This window comes from Pteropus alecto, unplaced genomic scaffold (genome assembly GCF_000325575.1).
Source record: "Pteropus alecto unplaced genomic scaffold, ASM32557v1 scaffold88, whole genome shotgun sequence".
In the NCBI taxonomy this organism is placed as follows: Eukaryota; Metazoa; Chordata; class Mammalia; order Chiroptera; family Pteropodidae; genus Pteropus; species Pteropus alecto.
In genome coordinates, this window is record NW_006494611.1 from 7,872,125 (window position 1) to 7,894,663 (window position 22,539).

Below are 22,539 nucleotides of genomic sequence, written 5' to 3' on the forward strand. Positions count from 1 at the left end.
TTCCTTTCTTCCTTTTCCTTCTTATTCCCATTTACGTATTTGTTACACCTTTTATAGCTGTCCCACAGCTCTTGCATATTCTGGGTTTTTTTTCCAGTTTTTGTTCACTTTACTTATTGATTTTTGAAGATTTTATTCATATATTTTCTACCTTAGAAAGTCTTTCTTCAGCCATGTTTAATCTACTAATAAGCCCATCAAAGGCATTCTTCATTTCTGTTACTATGTTTTGTTTTCTTTTTATCTATAGCATTTCTTCCCCCCCCCCTTTGGATTTTTGTCTGTTTGTTTACATTTTAGATCTGTTTTTGCATGCTGCCATTTTGTCCACTAGAATCCTTAGCTAGTTGTTTTGATTCCCAGTCTGATGATCGAGCATCCTTGCCATGTCTGGTTATGATTCTTGTTTTGTCTGTTCATATTCTGTATTTTGCTTTTAGTTTTGTATGTCTTGTAACTTTTTCTTAGTAGCTTGACTTTATGTACCAAATAAAAAAAAAAAAAAACTGCTATAGATAGGCATTAGTAATGTGGTGGTAAAGTATGGAGGGAAGGGAAGTGTTCTATAGTTTTATAGTTAAGTCTCAGTCTTTTGGTTAGCCTATACCTCTGGACTGTGAACTTTACAAGTGTTTCTCAGTCTCTTCCCCTCTTAAATGGGATACAATGGCAAGAATTGGCTCACGATAGTTATTTTCTTCCCCAGGCCAATTAGACTCTGATAATACCCCAGAAGGTTAAGCTCTGGTTTACTAATTTCCTCTGAGAGCAGGCTTTGTTAAGAACAGAGTGCTCTAGTCTATTTCAGAATGGTTTCCTTCCTCTTTCCTCTGCTGGAAACACCAAAAGTTTTTCTCCTATATTTACTATGAGAACCTAGTTGAGCTCCTGGACGAAAATCTCATGATGTTGTGATGGCTCCCTAAGACTGTGTCCTTCTCGAATTTTTAACTCTCAGAGCTGTCAGAGCCTCGGGAATTCATCAGCTATAGTTCAGATTTTCCCACCCCAGCACTGATTATCAGTGTAGTTTTTTCATTCATGAGTCTTCACTCTGGCAAGCCACAACTCCCTGTATATACCTGTCGATAACCCCACTCTTTTGGGGTAGTAGTTTGCCCTGTTTCCTCTCTTCTCTTATGGATTTAAAAAGAATTGTTACTTTTTCAATCTGTTCATCTTTTTACTTGCTGTTAGGATAGAGTGGTGACTTCCAACCTCCTTATAGGTGCAACTGGAAACTGTAAGTCATAAGCTAAGTTTTTGAGAAGATATTTAAGTATATATTTTAGATATTTTTTAAAAAAATCTTATGGAAGAGTAAGTACATTGGTATTACAGAAAAATTTACTTTCTGGGGTGCTTAGGGGAAATGTAATGGGGGCGGCACTGTTTCCATGCCATTTCTTTTAGTCAATCCTCAGTCTATTTTCTCTCCTTCCAGTTTCCACTCATATGCCCCATCACTCCTACTTTCAAGCTAATCAACACTGAAATATATAGAATCTACAATTATTTTCTCAAAAAATGTTTTTACATATTTTTCAGCTTAAAATCAGTTGTACTTCATCTCTGGGTTAGAATTTTTTATTATTATCATTAAGAAATTTGGTATTTGAAGAAGTAGCCCATAACTAACTATGTATGTCTATTCTTAATGAGCTAGAGATGTCTCACAAGGCTTTGGTGATCTTAAAGCCCATAGTGGTAATGTAGAAAGATTTTTCAGTCTGACAACCTGCAGCAGATAAAGTTTTTCTTCAGCTTAATTATCAATCTCTCAAGGAGGCAATTATATACTTGTACTCTGTTTGGCCAAGTATAATGTGGAAGAATTTCTTCTTCAACTGGGAAAATGCCTTAACTGGTTAATGGTAGAGAATATTAATAGCAAATAACATTTATCCTGATCTTTATAGTTAATAAAGTGCTTTCATAAATGTTATTTTATTGATCTTCACAACATTTCTATAGGGAGTATACATAGGAGTCATTATTATTATCCTCATTCTACTCATGAAGAACTTGAGGCTTTGAGGAATGAAAGGACATGCATATAGACCAAACAGGAAGTAAAGAAGATAGGATAAGACACGAGTCTTTGGTATAGTCAGCAGCTTCCTGATTCTCCACCTACCCTGTGGCCTGGGTATTGGCTCCCTTAGCAGGTCATTTCTGTGGTGTTCTGGGTCATTCTAAGAGCCTCAGCCTACATTCCATTCTTCCAGCTCTTTAAATGCTTTTATGAACATCCGGTTCTCTATGTTAACTTCCTGTGTTAAGACTAGTCAGAGAGGTTTGAGATATTTGCAAATAAACCATGACCAATACATGAGGATGCCTCAAGTAAATCTAAGATGCTTGCATCTACCCTTAGAGTGCTAATCAGAATGCCAGCAAGAAACAGATAAAACATTTAAAGTATTTAACTGAGAAGCATTTAATGAAAAGACTATCTAGAGAGGTGCGAATAGGTGCAAGGGACAAATAAACAGTGGCGAGCAGGAGCTGGCTCAAGTGGACTCCTGAGGGAGAAAGAAATACACAAGTCATCTCAAAATTTTTGCCTCTCCTATAATCTCTTATAGCTTCCCTGAAAAGACCACAGAGAGAAGCTAAGAATCTGTAGGCTGAGAATAGTTATAATAGCAGTAACTTTATCTACACAGTGATTTACATTTTATGAAGCACTTGCTTTCACAGAATCTCTTTGTTTCTACATTAACCTAATAGGTTTTTATTGTTGCGATGATGATGGTGATGATGATGATGATGATGATGATGATGATGATGATCTAGTCCGAGACTTGTCTGAATTAGTTCAAGTACTCACCTAACCAGATAGCTCAGGCAGAAAGGGATGACCCTGTTTCATACACCACCAACATCTATATAGTTACTTTGTACTATTTAGTAAAGAATGGCCTTCTCATCTTTCTCCCTCTTCTCAATATGCCTTTATTCCTGTGTCTTATTTTTCCTTTAAAAAAAAAGAAAGAAAAACTGCTTTAAAAACTAGGAGAAATGTCAGAGCCAAGTTGAAAACTTGGTGAGAACAGGATGCCTTCACTTTTTTTCTAGTCTATCACCAAGTCTTCTAGATATTGACTACTTAATGCCACTTAGATGTTAAGATTTAAGATAAGATAGTTACTGAAATATACTCCAGTCCCTGATGCAGTAGTGAGGTTGTAATTGATGTTTGTCACTATTTTCCTCCTCTCCAACTATTTATTCTAGAGTTTCCTCACTCTCAGCCCAAATGTTTGTCTGGTCTGAGTTGCTTGCCTGGTGAGGTCTAAGCCCTTAGTTGTCTTGCTGGGCTGTGATTGCTATTGTTGTTCAATAACTGTTATTACTGGAAGCAACATGGAATTACCAAACATACTCTTTCCTGCTTACATTAAGTAACAAAAACATCACTTCTCCTGATAATCTGGGCTGATTGCATCCTTATTACATCATTCTCTTACATTTCCTATTGGTCTACTAGCATGACGGTCTGGAAAAAAGCAGGTGTTAGGTGCAGTTTCAAGTTTATAAGAAACTTTACTGAGGCATTTGGCAAAATGTTTACCTTTCTGGGAGCCAGAAACTCGAATTTGGCAATGTCTGGTTGGCAAGAAGAACCAATTACCAACTGGGGCACAAGGGGAAATGGTGAGAGAGGGGATCTTATTTCTTCTCCTTGATTTCCAGAGCCATATATATCTTTAATCCCAGATAGAGCATTATATATCACATTTTCCTCTTAAAGGAAAAAAAAGGTACATTGTTCTAATTTCCAATTGCATGTACTTTTGTGGCTTCTTTCCCTTTCTTTTGCATTAGAAATTCAAATAAATCCAGATTTTTTTTTTTATCTGCTCAAGAATGGGGTAAAGAAACATAATGTAATATGGGTAGTATGTATGTGTGGAGCACACACACACTTATTTATCTTTCTATCTATATAAATGTTATGTCAAGTATGATATTCTCTCAATGTTGGATATTTAGTTCTTCCTACTCTCATATTCCAACTTAAAATATCCTACGGTTCTGCTTTATTGTTTTTCCTATCCACAACCCCATGGCACACAGTTGAGATATCACAGTCTAAACTAACAACCTACCCCTATTATTTAAGGAATTTCCCACACACATCTGTGCATTTAGCTTAAGACTAGCTGTGAGGTTTTTTTGTTGGTATGTGCTGTGTGGGTTTTCCAACTGGAGCCCTAATTTGTAACACCTACAGCTTGCTCAGCTCATTCTGATGCTAGGGTGGTTTCCTTCTGTGAATAAATGTCAGTGAGGTGCTCTAGGCAAAGCTATTGCCTTCACAGAACCTACGAATTTAGTTTGTTCCAGGAATAGACTCCCTATTCCTATATGCAAGTGAACATTTGGAGCAGGTATATTAGCTAAGCCAGCTTTGGGAGATTAAAAGAAATGACTCTTGCTACCGAAGGCTAAAGAACATGCTTTTCTGTACATCACAATGCCTTATCCAAACCAATTATACACACAAAAAAGTTTGAATGCCTACTGTATGCTAGGCACTGTATATTTCATATTCAAGATGTCTACTGTGAGCCAGAAACTGCTAGAAGTAAGCAGAAAATAAATAAATAAAAAAGGAGCATGTAAATTAGTAAGAGTTATAGGACAATCCCAATAATCCCAAAAACTAAAGATAGAGTAAGTAGTGGTGATATCAACAAGATGGTGGAGTAAGTGATGCCAGCTTTGTCTCCCCACAACATGTACAGACACAGAAACACACATAGAGACACACATACAAACAATTAGAGCGATATTCATAAATTAAAATAGCCTTAGGAATGTTCAAGAGTCCAATTAAGAACTTGTAGCTACATAATAGAGCACAAAACAGAGACCAACCACACTGAAAGGATTGCTGGGAAGATCTGCATAATTAAGACATCTGGAGGTGGCCAGAATCAAAGAAGAAGGATGGAAGAATATCCAATAGTGTTTGATAGCACAGACCCCAGTGACCAGCTCCGTAGAAGACACCAGCAGCTTTTTCCACTGACCCCCCAGAGAAAGTGACAATGTTACGTCCCACAAGAAGGAACCATTGTTGCCCACCATGAGACTGGCCTGCTCCTAATCCAAATTTTGATAGAACCTGGACTCTAGAGCCATGGCCACTCCATACTCACCTTCACTCCAGATCCTGGCTCCAGAGCCACGTTCACTCTGACAGGTCTGTGCTCCAGACCCTGGAGTCACAATTGCTCTATGACTGCCCGTACCTGAGACACCAAAGCCACCACCACAGCAGTAGTGCTCATGCTTTAGCCCTCAGAGCTGTGGCAGCTCCACGTGTACTTGCCCTCCTGGACTTTGTACCGCAAACACTAACATCAAGGGCAGACATTTATGGAATGACAACAGGAATCTAGGGACTGGAATGTGGGTGTGTGCAGAGCTGCAGCTCCAGGTTCTGTACCTCTCACACTATTATCAATATTGTGGCAGAGACACTTTACCCTAAAGCTACTAAAGCCACCACAGTACCAGCCCCCAGAGCCACAGTCTCTCCATCCATGCCTATACTCCAGACTCCAGCTTTTTGATTATTCCATGGGTATCCATGCATCGGACACTGGTGCCACTGCAAATGTGAATGCACCCACAAAATGAACCAGCCAAGGGAAATCCCCTTGACCTTGACTTCCCTTATGGGAGAAAAAACATATCTCCAGCTGTCTTCACTACCAAAGACCCAAAAGTCCTCTTTGCCACTGTGGACACCCACAACCTTGGCTACTGAAGACAGCTACAGTCTTTGTTGATACTGAACTCAGCTGATGTAGCTACATGGAGAATATGCACCTGCAACTGCTCATAGCCAGAATCACTTGCCCCCTCACATTGGCCTCTAGGTGAAGGTCTTTCTTCACCCAAACCAGTCCATAAAGTCTGGAAGAAGCAACTGTTCAATTAAACGCACAGACTATAAAAACAATATAAGACAACAAAAAATAAAATAAAATAAAGAAAACAGGATACTATTAAAGGAACACAATGATTTTCTATCAACTGACCCTAAAGAAATAGAGATCTACAAATTGTCGGACAAAGACTTGAAAATAGCTTTTTCAAGGAAGTTCAGTGATAACAGAACATTGATCAATTAACAGAACACTGATAAACAACTAAAAGTCAGAAAAGAAAACAAATGAACAAAATGGGAATTCAATAAAAAGGTAGAAGTGATTGAAAAAAAAGAACCAAACAAGTACTGAAGCTGAAGAATACAATGAATGAATTAAAAAGTGCAATGTCACATGTCAAACTCAATCAAGCAGAAGAAACTCAGATATGAGTCATTTAATATTATGCCATTGGAAAAATGAAAAGAAAAAAGAATTAAAAAGAGTAATTTATGGGACACTATCAAGTAGATGAATATACACAGCATGGGAATTTCAGAAGGAGAACAGAAGGAAAAAGAGGGCAGAAAATTTATTTAAAGAAACAATGGCTAAAATTTCCCAAATATGAGGAGAGATATAGATATCCAGTACGAGAAGTTCCAGGGTCCTCAATCAGGTTCAACCCAAACAAGACCTCACCAAATCACATTATATTCAAGCTGTCAAAAATCAAAGGCAAATAAGAAATTTTGAAAGGCTCAAAAGAAAAGAGAATCATCACGTAAAAGGAAACTCTCATAAGGTTATCAGCAAATTTATCAGAATAAACCATGCAAGCCAAGAGAGAGTGAATGATATACTCAAAGTACTGAAAGAGTTTCTCCAGATGTCATGATCCATCTATGTTGTCACAAATGGTAGTATTTCATCTTTTCTTATGGCTGAGTAATATTCCATTGTATATCTGTACCACATCTTTTCTATTCCATCATCTATTAAAGGACAATAAGTCAGAAAAATTGAGAACCATATGATTTTACTCATATGTGGGATATAAAACTAAAAGCAATAAACATGACCAACAAACAAAAACTCATAGACACAAATAATAGTTTAATGGTTACCAGCGAGAAAGAGGGGAGAGGTGGTGGTACATAAGGGTAAAGGGGATCAAATATTTCGTGATAGAAAGATATTTGACTTTGGGTGGTGAACACACGATGCAGTATGACATGTTATTGAATTTTATACTCAAAACCTATATGAATTTAATTAAAAATTTAAATTATAAAATTAAACATATACACTTAAGAACCTCCAAAAATGCCAAAAAAAAAAAAAAAGCAACAAAAACAACTGTCATCTAAGAAAAGCTGTCCTTCAGAAATGAGAGGAAGATAGAAACATTCCTAGACAGACAAAAGAAATTCTTCACCACTTGACTTGCCTTATAAGTGATACTAAAAGAAATTCTTCAAGTTGAAATAAAAACACTAATTAACATGAAAACATAGTAAAGTAAAAAACTCACTGATAAAGTTTAGTATATAGTCAAATTCAGAACACTCAGATACTGTAATGGTGATATATATAATTCAGTTTTAAATATGGTATAAAAGATAGAAAACAAAGTATTAAAAAGAACTATAGCTACAATGATTCCTTAGTGGATACAAAATATAAAAAATATGTAAACTGTAATCTCAAAAAACATAAAATGGGCAAAGTGAAAGTAATAAGTTTTGTATACAATCAAAGTTATCAGCTTAAAATAAACAGTTATAATTAAAAGATTTTTTAATTTATACCTCATGGTAACCACAAAGCAAAATAAATGTAGTAAATACACAAAAGATAAAGATAAAGGAATCAAACATACCACTAAAGAAATAATCAAATCACAAAAGAAGAGAGCAAGAAAAAAGAAAGGAACAAAACGAACCTGCAAAACAGCCAGAAAACAATTAACAAAATGGCAATAGTAAGCCTATTCATAATTTTTTAAATATAAATTGATTAAATTCTCCAAACAAAAGACAGAGTGGCTAAATTAATATAAAAACAAGACTCAACTTGTTTTTGTATCATCTACTGCCTACAAGAGACTCACTTCAGCTTTAAGGAGACAAAGTGAAGAGATAGAAAAAGATATTCCATACAAATGGTAACCAAAAGAGAGCAAAAGTGGAAATATTAGACAAATAAATTTTAAGTCAAAAACTGTAACAAAAGACAAAGAAAGTCATTATATAATGATAAAGGGTCAATTAATCAAAAGGATATAACAGTTATAAATAAATATGCACCCAACATTGGAGCACCTAAACATATAAATCAACTATTAATAGAACTGGAGGTAGAAATAGACAGCAACACAATAACAGTAGGAGAGTTCAATACCACAATTTCAACAATGAATAAATCATCCATATAGAAGATCAATAAGAAAACACTAGATTTGAAATATATTTTAGACCAAACAATTCTAGTATACATATACAAGACATTCCATCCAACAGCAACAGAATATACATTCTTCTGAAGTATGCGTAGAATATTCTCCAGTATAGATCATATGAAGGCCACAAAACAAGGCTTAACAGATTTAAAACAATTAAAATCATATCAAGTATCTTTTTCTGGCAAAAGTGTTGTGAAACTGGAAACCAATAATGAGGAAAACTGGAAATTTTACAAATATGTGAAAATTACCAACACCCTACTGAACAACCCATGGATCAAAGAGGAGATCGAAAAAGAAATCAAAACTATCTCAAAACAAATGAAGATGAAAACACAACACACCAAAACTTATGATATGCAGTAAAAGTAGTTCTAAGAGGGAATTTTATAAACACCAACATTAAGAAAAAATAAAGATCTCAAATAAACAACCTAACTTTATACCTTATGGAACTAGAAAAAGAGGAACACATTAATCCTTAAGTTAGCAGAATAAAGGAAATAGCAAAGATCAGATCCAAAATAAATGAAATAGAAAGTAGAATACCAACCTACGAAGAGTGGATCATGAAAAAATAGAAACTCTGAACAGTTCAATAATGAGTAGAGATCGAATCAAATGTGACACACATGAAAAAAAATAGATAAAAAATTCACACAATCATCTCAATATAGACAGTAAAAGCATTTGACAAAATACAATATCCTTTTATATAAAAATTCTCAACAAATTAAGTATGGAAGGAATGTACTCAGCGTAATAAAGTTTATACATGATTAGCCCATAGCTAACATCATATTCAATGGTGAAAAGCTAAAAGTTTTTTCTCTGAGGTCAAGAATAAGACAAGGCTACTCACTTCCACCACTTTTATTCAACATAATACTGGAATTCCTAGCCAGAGCAATGATGCAAGAAAAGAAATAAGTCTTTCCAATCAGGAAGGTAGACATAAATTATCTCTGTTTGCATATTGCATGATTTCATATATAGAAAACCCTAAGGACTCCTTCAAAAACTGTCGAAGTTAATAAAAAAAAAAACCTCAGTAAAATTGCAGGATATAAAATCAATATACAAACATTAGTTGCATTTCTATACACTAACAATAAATTATTCAAACAAGAAATTTTTTAAAATCTCATTTATAATAGAATATAAAAGAATAAAATACTTAGGAATAAATTTAACCAAGGAAATGAAAGATCTGAACATTGAAAACTATAATACACTGATGAAAGAAATGGAAGATGACACAAATAAATGGAAAACTATTCCCTGAGCATAAATCAGAATACTTAATATTGTTAAATATCCATACTATCCAAAGCGATTTACAGATTCAATGCAAGCCTATCAGAATTCCAATGTCATTTTAACAGAAATAAATTTAAAGATTATAAAAATCAGATGGAACCACAAAAGAATTCTAAATAGTAAAAGCAAGCTAGAGCAAGAAGAGTAAAGCTGGAAACATCACACTTTCTGATTTAAAATTATATACAAAACTATAGTCATCAAAAACAGCATCATACTGGTGTAAAAAAAAATCCAGACATATAGACCAATGGAACAGAGTAAAGGGCCTAGAAAATAGACTCCCTTGCATGATCTCACTTTTATGTGGAATCTACAAAAAAAGAGTCAAACTTATAATAATGGAGAATAGAATGGTAGTTACAGGGGATGGAGAGTGGCAGCAAAGGAGAGATGTTGATCAGAGGGTATAAATTTCAGTTACAAGGTGAATAAATTCAGGTGATCTAATGTACAACATGGTGACTACGGTTAATAATAATATATTGTATATATGACATTTGCTAAGAGAGCAAATCACAAGTGATCTCACCACATGAAAAAAGACTAAGTGAGGAGATGGATATGTTAATTACCTCTATTGTGGTGATCATTTCACAATGTATTCATATATCAAAACATAATATTTAATATATTATACAGATTTTATGTGTCAATCATACCTCAATAATGTTCAAAATAAAAAGATAGAGTAGGAAAACAGGATAAGTATTAGCAAAAAATTGAATTTTAAATTAGATAGTGGATCCGGAATTATTTTAAACTCTAAAGTACTCTTAGAGTTTAACAAACTCTCCTTGGGTAAGAAGTGGGTCAACATTTGGATTTGGGACCAGAATCTCTCCCTTTCTCTGGTCTTTTTCCCCCAAAAAGCTTTTCTTCCGTGGATCATCATAATTCACTGCTATCAGCCTATTACACACTTTTGGGGAAGTCAATCTCTGTTTGAGAGAAATAGTTTGACCATCTAGCAAAGAGAAATTTAATTTTTGGTATTCATGAGTCTGAAACTAATGTCTATATGAATTTCCCTGTCTCTCAGGATTCCCTTTATATAATTTCCTACCTATTCTAATTATTGTCCAGTTTTTTTCCTACTGAAACCCCACATGTGCCCTACTTTAACTTTCTTACATGGAAGTTATACATGGCATAATGAACTTTAAGTCTCAGAATTCTCCCAGGACTTGAGCTTAGACTTTCCTTTTGGCTTCTCTGGTCCTGGATACCAGGCTTTGGTAGAAAACCACGCTAGCTTTTTTCTCTGGGGACCCAGTCTCAAGCATTAACTTGATAGGTTGGGCCAGCCCTAGCTCCCTGGCAGAAAAAATTTAGACTAAAATTTTTGACAAACTACTTACCGCTCTTAGAAACGTTTTTTTGTTTGTTATAACAGGGAAGAAAGTTTTAGCTTAATTTCTGACATACAAAATCTCAAATTGTAACATTCCAGAGTTGTAGGAAGTTTTGAGGAAAATTGAAAAATAAAATGAAGGAATCCCCTAAATTTGGCAGGCTACCACCTTCACTGAGATGAATCTACTGGAATTACTAAGCAACAGCTTCAAATGAAAAATTTAGAACAGAAAAATAACATCATTTGTATTTCTGATACAGGTTGTTTGTGTAAAATAGCTTAAAAAAAAAAATTTTTTTATCTAGCTCCACCTGGTGGTAGATGCCAGAAACATAAGTTTCAGAACACCAAACAGTTGTTAAAACATCTTTGACATTGCTATGGATTTTATTGCATGTCCCAAATTACAATGAACTCTGCATTGAATTGCAATTTTGTGAAAGATCAGACATCACAGATGCTCAGTGTGGCAGCAAAATATATTAGAGCAAAAAGCAGTTTCAAAAATAAGACATTCTTGCTGTGAATTCTAAGAATTTTTAGTGCAAATTATTCATTAATTGATATTGTTTTATTACTGAAGCAAATTGTGAAATACCTTATGTAGATTATTTTTCCAGTAAGCAAAGATGACCCAATACAAATGTTGAAAAGCAAATGATTCGATATTATTTATTCATAGTTGATAAATCTAGCTACCTTGTGGGAAATGAGATGGAGTGGGCAGTCAGGAGGAATAAGGGATTGGATGGCAGAAGAATCTATGACTAAGGGCTTGTAGGTAAAATACTGAGAAAGGAAATTGAACTAGGGCTGTAGCAGTATAGGTGGAGAGAGCTCAGATTCTAGTGATATTTCTGAAATACAGTTGATGGGGTTTGGTCATTGAGTCAATGCAGCTGGCACAGAGTGGGAGTAGTTGAGTTTGCAACTATGGGTCCTTGAGCCCATAGAATTTTCCACTGAACTTCAACCCATGCTACTACCTTCTCGCAGTTGTACATCCCCGTATCATTCTTCCTCAAAACCATTATAAAATTCATATCTAATCTGGATCAGAGTAATAGAAGGTGAGGTTTGTGGAAGAGTCTACCTACTCATTTAACTTGAAAAACCAGGACATTTAGATTGACTTAAACTGAATTTTGAAGACAGGCTATAAAACCAGGACATGTATTTGATGTGAGGGAAGGTTAGGGAAGATTTGAAAGATGATGAAGGTAAGCAAAGATGGCTGTGTCAACTCTACTTCACTTATTTAATACAGCATCTTCATTTATTTATAGCATTATAGTTCATATAGCATCTTCTGTACCGAGCATTGTACTAGATACTTGAGATTTAAGTGAAAACAAAAGGAAATCCTTATTGTCAATAATTTTATAATAATTATGTGGTTGAAACGGGCAAGTAAGAAGACAATTATAAGATAATGTGATTAATATATATATGTTTAATAAAGTTATAAGTTATTTAAGGTATCATGAGAGGACAAAGAAGTAGTCAAAGTCTCCTTGGAAAGTTCAGGAAGCCTTCCTAAAGAGGGAATAAGTAGTCCCAATGGAACTAAGAAATGACAGTCCTTCTAGGTATAGAGGAAAGAGCCAGTGATAAAATCTAGCGAATTATAAGTAGTTCAGTATGCCTGAAATATTAATAAAAGAGAAGGAGAAGTATATTGGCAGAAAAGGTCATGGTCAGAGATAAATTTTCAAAAATAACTAAGGACTAGATCATGTGCAATATGTATTTATTCAGAGTTCGTTAAAGGAGAAAGGGCATTCCTCCATTCCTAAATCCTCTTATTTTAAGGGATTAGATATGGGTATTAGTATTTAAATTATGCCTAAGCCCTTTTAGTTTTGGTTGGCATATGTGGATCAGTTTTCACCTTTTCGAGTTTCCTCAAACCAAAGCTTTAGTCTCAGCAAACTATCCCTTATAGAAGAGGATCTTTTCATTACATTAGGTCTTTGCTATGTTTCAGCCATACATAAAGCCCCCATTGCATGTAATCTCATAGGAGGCATTGCAGGTCCAGCATACAACCAGAAGAGAGAAAAACAGGCTGGTATTTTGCTTTTGAGGTGTAGCTAACCCACAACCTTCCCAAAGGCTGGAAAATATACATATATGCATACATTACTATTGTAAGTTTTCTACCTTATTTGTTCCTGTCTTTTAAATTAAAATAATCTTTTTTTCCCAACAAATTAAATTGAACCTTTTATTGCTCTCTTATTTTTTCTAACATAGCCCTTTATTATCTTTATTCCACTCCCCCTAATTTCTTTTTGCCACAAACTCTTTTCTCCTGCGTAGATTGAGCTTCAAAGCTCATCGTTATTCTTCCTCATAAAGGATAGTCAAACAGACCATCTATTGAGATGCCCACCAGATCAATTGACAATTGATTCAATTTGGTCACTAGGCAACATATTTTAGGAAAAGAATGTTGTAAATACTGTTTTGGCATTTATTCTGCGGGAATAAAAATTTCTTCAAATAATCTTCTTGTTTGTTATAGGATCCATATGAGCTTAAAATAGCATTCACACTGGCTGCCGTTGCTTGCCTGTTATGCCATAAATTCTTTCTAAGCATATAAGAATCTTTCAAGATTGTGTTGATAGAGGATACAAATTTATATGTTTAGAAATAAAGTCAAGAAAGAAAGAATGTTTGGAAAAAATATCAAGAAAGATAGAATGCCAGAAATAAGAAAGAAACAAATAAAAAAGAAAGAAAACTGGTTTAAGCCGAAACACCCAGGCAACAGTTTCTCAGTACAGTTAGCTCTTCATAGTCTCACAGTCCATGGTAGAACTGGGACATTTTTTTCAGGCTCTTTTTCCCCAGTGGCCACTGGAGGGCATTACGAGTCATCGATGAGGGAGGTAAATAGCAAATCCTTAACTTGGGGAAAATTAAGGACTAAGATGAGATGTGTCAACAGGGTCCGATATAACTAAGTGTCTCAAGGCAAAATTTTACTGGAACTGAGACTGGAGTTTAACTACTCTTTAAAAAAGAGTAGTTAAAACGTGTGGGCATTGGCCCTAGATTTTATTCTCCTCCGGCTCACTGTTAACATAGATGTTATAATTGACTTATAGCTTTATGGTTGGGTCTGCCTTATATCATATCATCAGTATGTTACCTAACAGTTTGGTATACATTGAGTTTTTGAAATTCAAAAGCTATTTTAATGATGATGGGTGATTTCACTATTAAAAGATGGCATACACAGGTCTTTTCAAAATGAGAAAGGTTCCTTTAGAAAAGCAAAATATTGCATTAACGTTTGAACACACCTGCAAATTCCTCATTAAGTTGATTTAAAGTGTAATGCATTGCTAAGCTACTTGAGGCTTGATTCACTAGACTGACATACTACCCAATTAGACAGTTGTCAAAGTGTGAATTAGATTTCCAAATCTCCAAAAAATCATTTAGCGTATCTACTGATTCTAGTCGTGAGTCATCATGATACTTCCTTTGAGTGGCTTGACTCTGTGCCTCTGTCAAAGGCTGCACCTTGTTACATTTCAATTCTACTCTCTAGTTATATGTGTTAGAAAGCTAAGATTTCAAATCTGCAGGAGGCATTTTTAAATTTAAGAGATTTATAGCTTACAAAATGTTTTCAAGAATAATTATTTTATTTGGTCCTCAATCTTTTCTGCATATAGATAGAAATAGACAAAGAAACTGAGTCTCTAGAAAGTTAAGTATTTATTCATGATCACACAGTGTGGAGTTCAACTTTAAATTCACATCTTCAGAATTTAAGTCCCAGGAATTTTTTACTAGTCTTAGAACAAGCCCTGAAGGCTAATACATTTTCCACTAATCCACTGCAATGTGAGAAAAATAAAAACAATGAAGTAAAGTTTTCATAAAGCTAAAAGTATTTCATTTAAAGGTGTGTCCTTTATTCTTAGATATATCATTTGCAATATTTGATGCCATAATGTTCTTTATTTTATACAATAGTGATAATATTCATAAATGTCTTAATTGGGCAAAAAATGAAGTTAATTCCTATTTGAGAAATATTATGATCTATAATATGCAAAATCTGGGAATCACTAAAATGTACTCTTACATCTCAGGTAACAAAACTTAGGGGCCAGGTTGCATTCTCACTGACATAACATTTTTTAAAAAAATATATTTATTTAAATTAGTTTCAAGTATACAGTACATTGGTTAGACATCTATCTAGTTCATAAAATGATCTCCTCTAATTGCTCCCTCCCTCCCTTTGCCCTCCACCTAGCCATCATATTAATGCTAACTGCATTCGTCTCAGGTAACAAAACTTAGGGGCCAAGTTGCATTCTCACTGACATATCATTTTTTAAAAATATATATTTATTTAAATTAGTTTCAAGTATACAGTACATTGGTTAGACATCTATCTAGTTCATAAAATGATCTCCTCTAATTGCTCCCTCCCTCCCTTTGCCCTCCACCTAGCCATCATATTAATGCTAACTGCATTCCTTCTGCCATGCTCCCCTTCCCCATGGCCAACTATCAACTACTAATTTGTACTTCTTTAATGCTTCACCCCATTCTGCCAGCCCCCTAAACTCCCATCCCTCTGTCCATCACCAAATTGTCTACTATATTTTAAACTCCCACCCCTCTGTCCATCACCAAATTGTCTACTATATTTGTGAGTCTATTTCTGATTAGTTTGTTCTTTTTGTTCCTTAGATTCCACAAATAAGTGAAATCATATGGTATTTATCTTTCTCTGTTTGACTAATTTCACTCAGCATAATAACCTCTAGGTCCATCTATATCATTGCAAATGGTAGGATTTTACTTTTTTTAATGGCTGAGTAATATTCCATTGTATATATAAACCATAATTTCTTTATCCAATTGTCTGTTGATGGGCATTTAGGTTGCTTCCATATCTTGGCTATTGTAAATTGTGCTGCCATAAATATTGGAATGCATAGATCTTTACAAATTATTGTTTTGGTTTTCTTTGAATAAATACCCAGAAATGCAATTGCTGGGTCAAAAGGTATATCCGTTTTTAATTTTTCTGAGAAACGTCTATACTGTTTTCCATAGTAGCTGTACCAATTTGCGCTCCCACCAACAGTGTATGAGGGTTCCCTTTTCTCTGCATCCTCATCAACACTTGTTGTTTTTTTATTTATTAATGATAGCCATTTTGACAGGTGTCTCACTGACATATCTTACTTCTAGTCTATATTTGAACTTTAGAGTCTGCTTATTTTTATATTTATTTAAAGCAAATTAATAACTTTGGAGTAGGAAGGGCTAAATAGGCATCTCTGTATTTGTGCCTCATGTATCATGCTCTTTGGGGACTCTCTATTTGTATTCAGAAATTAAGATGATTAGGAAGTGTCAAAAATTCATATAACTTTAAAGTGAACAGTGGTGTTCACATTACTAAAAAGTTCAAAGACGATGATTACATTTAGAAAAATTGTGTCTGATTCCTCTAAAAATGCTGAATATATGCATTTATCTACCTCTCTCTCCCAAATCCTACTGAAAAGATAAAATATATATAAAAATACATCCATAGCCATGTAATTAGAGAAAGTACCACCAGATGATTAGAATGGTGAAAAATTTCTGGAAAATAAGAGTACATTCATTCACTTATTCAACAACTATATATTGAGGACTTATTAAATGCCAAATGTTCTTCTAGGTGTTGTGAATACTGCAGTGAACAAGATGGTAAATACCTTGATCTTATGGAACTTACACTATTGAAAGAAAAATCAGGCAATTTAAAAAAGGGAAGAGATATATCAAATTGAGATAAATGCAGAGCAAATAATTAGTGTAAGTTAATATGATAGATAATTATCTGGATGGCTTTGCTAATTTGGATAATTATGGTAGAGCTCTTTGTAAAGCTGATAATTTAGTTGAGAGTTAACAGGAAGTAATCTACTATTTAAAGATCTGGGGTAAATCATTCCTAGGAGATGGAAGAGCTAGTGCAAAGGCCCTAAGACATCAATGACCTTATAGTGTTTGGGGATCCAAAAGAAGGCAAGTGGATGATGATAAAAGAGTACACCATATAAGGAAACAGTCAGCTCATGTAAAGTTTTGTAAACCAGGGAGAAGTTCGGATTTTATTCTAAATAAGATGATTTTACTCTAAATTGGAGAAATAGAGGTAGAAGAGTAGCATAATATTATGTATGATTTACAAAAATGGATTGTAAGAGATAGTGTATCAATTTGGATGTTGGTTTAATTACAGAAAATCTAACTCTTAGTATATATTAAAGTTAAAAATATATATTAATTCATAAAATAAAAAGCCCCTAGATAAAACATCTCCAGGCTTATTTGTTTAGTTACTCGGTAATAACATCAAGGACTAGAGGCTTTTTTATCTTTTCATTCTGATGTCACTGGTATGTTGGCTTTGTCTCCATGGCTTTACATACCCACCCCCGTGGTTGCAGGATAGCTGCACTGGTTCCCAGTTTTAAATGTAGACTTGGCAATGGCCAGAGAAATAAGCCTCCTAGTAGAGCTTCTCGCAGATCTGCCCATACATTCATGCCAATAGAGATTTCTCATGAAGTGGAAAAAAATCTTCTTTTTATCTACTCTCAATATTTGTCAATCATGACTTCAAATACGTACATCAAAAAATCAAATAACTAAAGTCCAAGGTCTTAACTGAGAAACCAGAAGAAAGCTAGGCATATTTAATGATTTTTAATAAATTTTGAGTTTACTGCATTCATAAAACAGGGTTGTTTTGAAAAGAAAAAATTAGACTTTAAAAATAAAAACACAATTGTAGTAACAAAAAATATATATATGGGCTAAAATAACAAAATGAAAATAGCCGAAGACTAAATTTCTAAGCTAGAAGGTAGAGTCAACAGAGAGTGCATACATTTTTCAAGCCCCTGAAGTATTTATAAAATTTTAATGAATTTAAAAAAGTAAAAATAGATTTGTTGACCACAATGTGATAATAGTAAAAATTAAAGTCAAAAAGGTAACCAAAGACTGTCCACTTAAAAAATATAAAAAAGACAAATAAAAATAAAAAAAATTAATTAAAGCAGAATTGGAAACTAAAATTACAAGTAATTACACTGCATAACATCTATACTAGTCATCTGAGATTGAGAGTCCAGAAATAAACCCCCATATAGGAGAACTGTTGACTATTTACTAAACATATGATAATACCATACATGAAAATATCTAGGATATGATCAAAACAGTATCTAGAGAAAATTATTTTGCCAAAAATACATTTATTAGAAAAAAAGAATGATTAAAAATAAATTAACTATGCTTTCCACTTGAGAAGAGGAACAAATCACACTTAAGGAGAGTAGAAAATTTTCATGTAGAATTTGAATTTTGGGACATTTGTAAAAATTTCAAACTAAATAAGATCACAGATCTCATGAAATAATACTTAATCATGTATTTAAAGTGGCAATCAAATATTTTTAAGGCAAATGCAGAAGGCTATGTAGTTGCGACTAAAACTTTGCTCTTTTAGTACCAAGAAGATTCAGTTTTCTAAAGTAATTAAAGACCTAATAAAATCTTTGTTCTCTAAGCAGATTACTTAAAAGGTAAAGAAAACCCTTTCATAATCTCTTGTCAGGAGTTGGCTAAGAGTCCAAGAAAACTGGCAGACAAAGGAAAATTTAATTTCAGTTTTATGTAAGTACACAATTGATATTAAAGTTTATTCTTTAAATAATCCTATAACAAATTCATTCAATTTTTGGCAGCTTGATTATACAAGGTAAGAGTCTCTCTCTTCGCAACTTTCCATACCCATTTACATCTATTTTATTCACTTGTTCTTAACAATTACGTTTAGATTACTCTTGAAAATTTCATGAGGCATTAAATAGCTTTTCTTGCTGACAGATTTTAGAACAGAGATGACACGAATTTATATGACTAGTAAACCAAGGTGGAAGAAAAATCATATGCCTACATTAAATTTAGTGCTGATAACTCTGAAGACATATCTATTTCTATTAAGCCAACAAACAAACTAGCTTTTATTTACTGAAGATTATCCCAGATCATGTGAACCTGGAAAACATTTGGGTTAGTTTCTATATTTCTGAGAGCTTTAGGAATACTTTATTTATATAAGCATTTATTTTAAGCCAATTAAATAGAGCTCCTTTATACATTAATTTGTCAATACCATCCGAAGGTAGAAAAATATCACAGATACATAACATACTTCCATAGACATACATAAACATACAGACAGACACAAACAGAGATCCTATAGCTTCCATTCCAAATTTTTAATCATGAATCAGTTACAACAATACAAAACTCACTTGTTTATAAATAACCATGGAAACCAAATTATGTCAAATTTAGGTTATCAACTTACATGGCTAACATTTTTCGTTAATTTTTCTAGAGAAGACTTTAAGATTCGTATTTGCTCTTGATGAGTAATCTTATTGAGGCTGTGGCAAGATTTTGGGATAGGGAGCTTCTATAGCAGTCTATATTTGAAAATGCCGCTTTTACCACTTTTTTCCTTCAGTCTCTGTGGGTAGTGGTTTAGTTATTTCCTGGGGTATTTACATTTCAAAGACAAAGTTTATGATAAAGTTTACATCTTCGAGGGACAGAGAAATAATGTTTTTCTCTTAGGAGTTTTGAGATATACTTCTCTATTATCAGAAGTCTAAGGTAATTACTATTTAAAATTTTCCTTTTTATTTGGGGTCAAACAGCACGTGGTGCTTTGTCCATTTTACTGTCAATCACCATAACATTCTCTTCTCTCTCCTCACTTTCCAAGGAATTCCTCCTCTTAACATCTCAGTCAAGCTTTGTTACAAGTGCTCTGACTGTAATCCATGGCAGCTTGCGCCTTCCTAGCTTTGCAAAACGGCCTGCTAAGTTCTCCAATTTAATATCTTGCTCTCCTACCTTGTCTGCTAGCTCCAAAGCCAGCAGAATAGTGAATAATCTCATGTTCTTCTCTCACCTCAGCTCTCTTTACAACTTTCTCATTAGATCTCCGACTTTAGTTGGGCATCAATGGTCAACTGAACTGCCCATAGTGAAGGACAGCCAACTGGGTCAGCCATTCCTTTCCCTTCTTTGCCACAGTACATTATATGAAGTTCCTTGAACAAACACATTAGACAAGCCAGTGTTTTGGGGGAATCCCCTTACTCACATAGCAGTCCCCAAATATCTAGCACATAGGACATTTCTCTCCATATAGGTCTATGGCCAGCCCGAGATTTCCCCCAGTCTGCCTTTTTCCTCAAGATCAATTTCTCTGGTCTCCTGACTGGCTCACCAAATGTTGGCTCACATCAGAATTTCCCTGGGTGAAATCTAAAACTGCCCCCCCGCCAACACACACAGAGGGCAAAGAGAGACCTAAGAAAGGGGCAGACTATTCCAGATTGGTAGGTGGCAGTTTTAATAAGTAGAAAACTTGTATACAAGGCTTGTTTTGGGTGGCTGCAAGATGAAAAACATCCTGACACCTACCCACCAGAATCTTAAAATTTTATGTAGAGGCCTTAGTGGGATTCAGTCACATATACAGTCCAGATGGCCTCAGCAACATTACTCTCTCAATGTTTTGTCCTTGAAATAGCTCCGGCTATGGGAATAGTAAGGCTAGGGAAAGGGAGTAAGGAATTTCCCATTGCCTAGGTCCAGCTCGCAAGTCAACAAGTGATTATGTTCTCTCAATGACCTTCTCCAACAGTGATGAAAACCTAGGTCGGAATGGGGTAAATTAGAAACAAATTTGTCATTAAGAAATGAATTTGAGCAGGAGAATACAAATGTCCACTCAAACTAAACTATGGGTTCATTTATGAAAGGTGTAAATTGGACTTGTGCTTGGCCAAAAATGAGAGCAGGTGTGGGTCATATCTAGTGTGAAAAGTAAAAGATAATGACAAGAAACTTCAGATATTTATTTTCAGGATCATCAAGGTCAGAACCATCTCACAATACACAAACATAGCTTATTTTATAATGTTTATTAATAACATATCTTATGGTACTTTTGTTTATAAAATATTATAAACTTATTGTTTAGAAAATACTATTATTCTCTTTGGACAAGGAATTGGTTCCTATTAATACAAGTGGCTACGAAACAAAATCATGTTCAAAGTAAAGAAAAACTTTCTAAAACTCTATTATATTAAATGGTAAGAGAACTTCCTTGGGAAGTGAGAATTTTTCTGTCTTTCAAAATATTAAGTAGTAGCTGAAAGATTGCTTATAGGTGATGCTGGAGAGGAATGTTATTTATTGAATGGGATGGGAATTGATGTGGCCAGATAGACCTTAAATTCCCTTCCCACCATAACATTCTAGGATTTGTGCTTCTGGTGTACAGCATTTACTATAGCTATATTATGTCAAAGGACTTTTATTAATTAAACTTCTAGAGAACTGTAAATATAGAAAAGAATTCATCTTGTATGTTTTCTATTTTCTAGTCATTGCTACCCCTTTCAAGAATCCTACAGTTTTACTGAAAAGAGAATAAATAAGTAATGCATGCCTTTATTCAAATGTAATTCTGGACTTTCCTGGAAATGAATGGTATTGTTTATTCTGAAGCTGAAGCTTTCCCTTAGAAGTTCTGCTCAGACTTTGGTGATAAGGTCAGCATTATCCCACACATGCACTTTTCTCCTCATCTCAAATGCTCAGGAATTCTAGGATACTAGTCACATTGCTATGCCTATTGATGGCAAGTCACATTAACATAGTGATGCTATAGGGCTGTTTACATGAAAATTGCTAACATTTATTGACTGCTTCTTAAAACTCTATTCTCAGTGCTTTACATGTGCTGACTCATATAATCTTCAAAACAGCCATATAATATTGATGATAATTGCATCTTGATTTTAATGACTATGAAACTGAGAAGTTTCTTAATATTGAAAGAAGTTAAAGTACTCAGTCACAAATCTAGTGAGGGAGAAAGCTCAGATTTAAACTCAATAAATTTGGATTCCAATTCCCTTTTCTTAATCTCTTAATCTTTCAACTATGTTGCTTCTTTTAAAATTTCTACATGAAATAATGTAGTTATACTAAAAAAACAAAACAAACAAAAAACAAAACAAAACAAAAACAAAAAAAGTTTTGTTTTTAAATAAAAACCAATGAATGAGAGGCTGTGAGAGGGAGCGGAAATTATATTGTACTTGTAGTCAAAATTTTGGCTTTCTAGTCCTGATACACCTCTGTTTAATTTGGAATGAGTTATTTAATGCAATCTGTAAAAATGCACATTGATTTAATGCCCTTTGTCTCATTCCAGAACTTCCACAAATCACTTTCACATGTATGATCTCATTTAAGCTTCACAGAAATTTTGTAAGAAACCCTAGGCTCAAAATAGTAGCGGTGATCCACCTCCACCAAACCAATTCTGTTTTTACAGATGGTATGGATCTTTGGATGCCAAAACCAGTGTC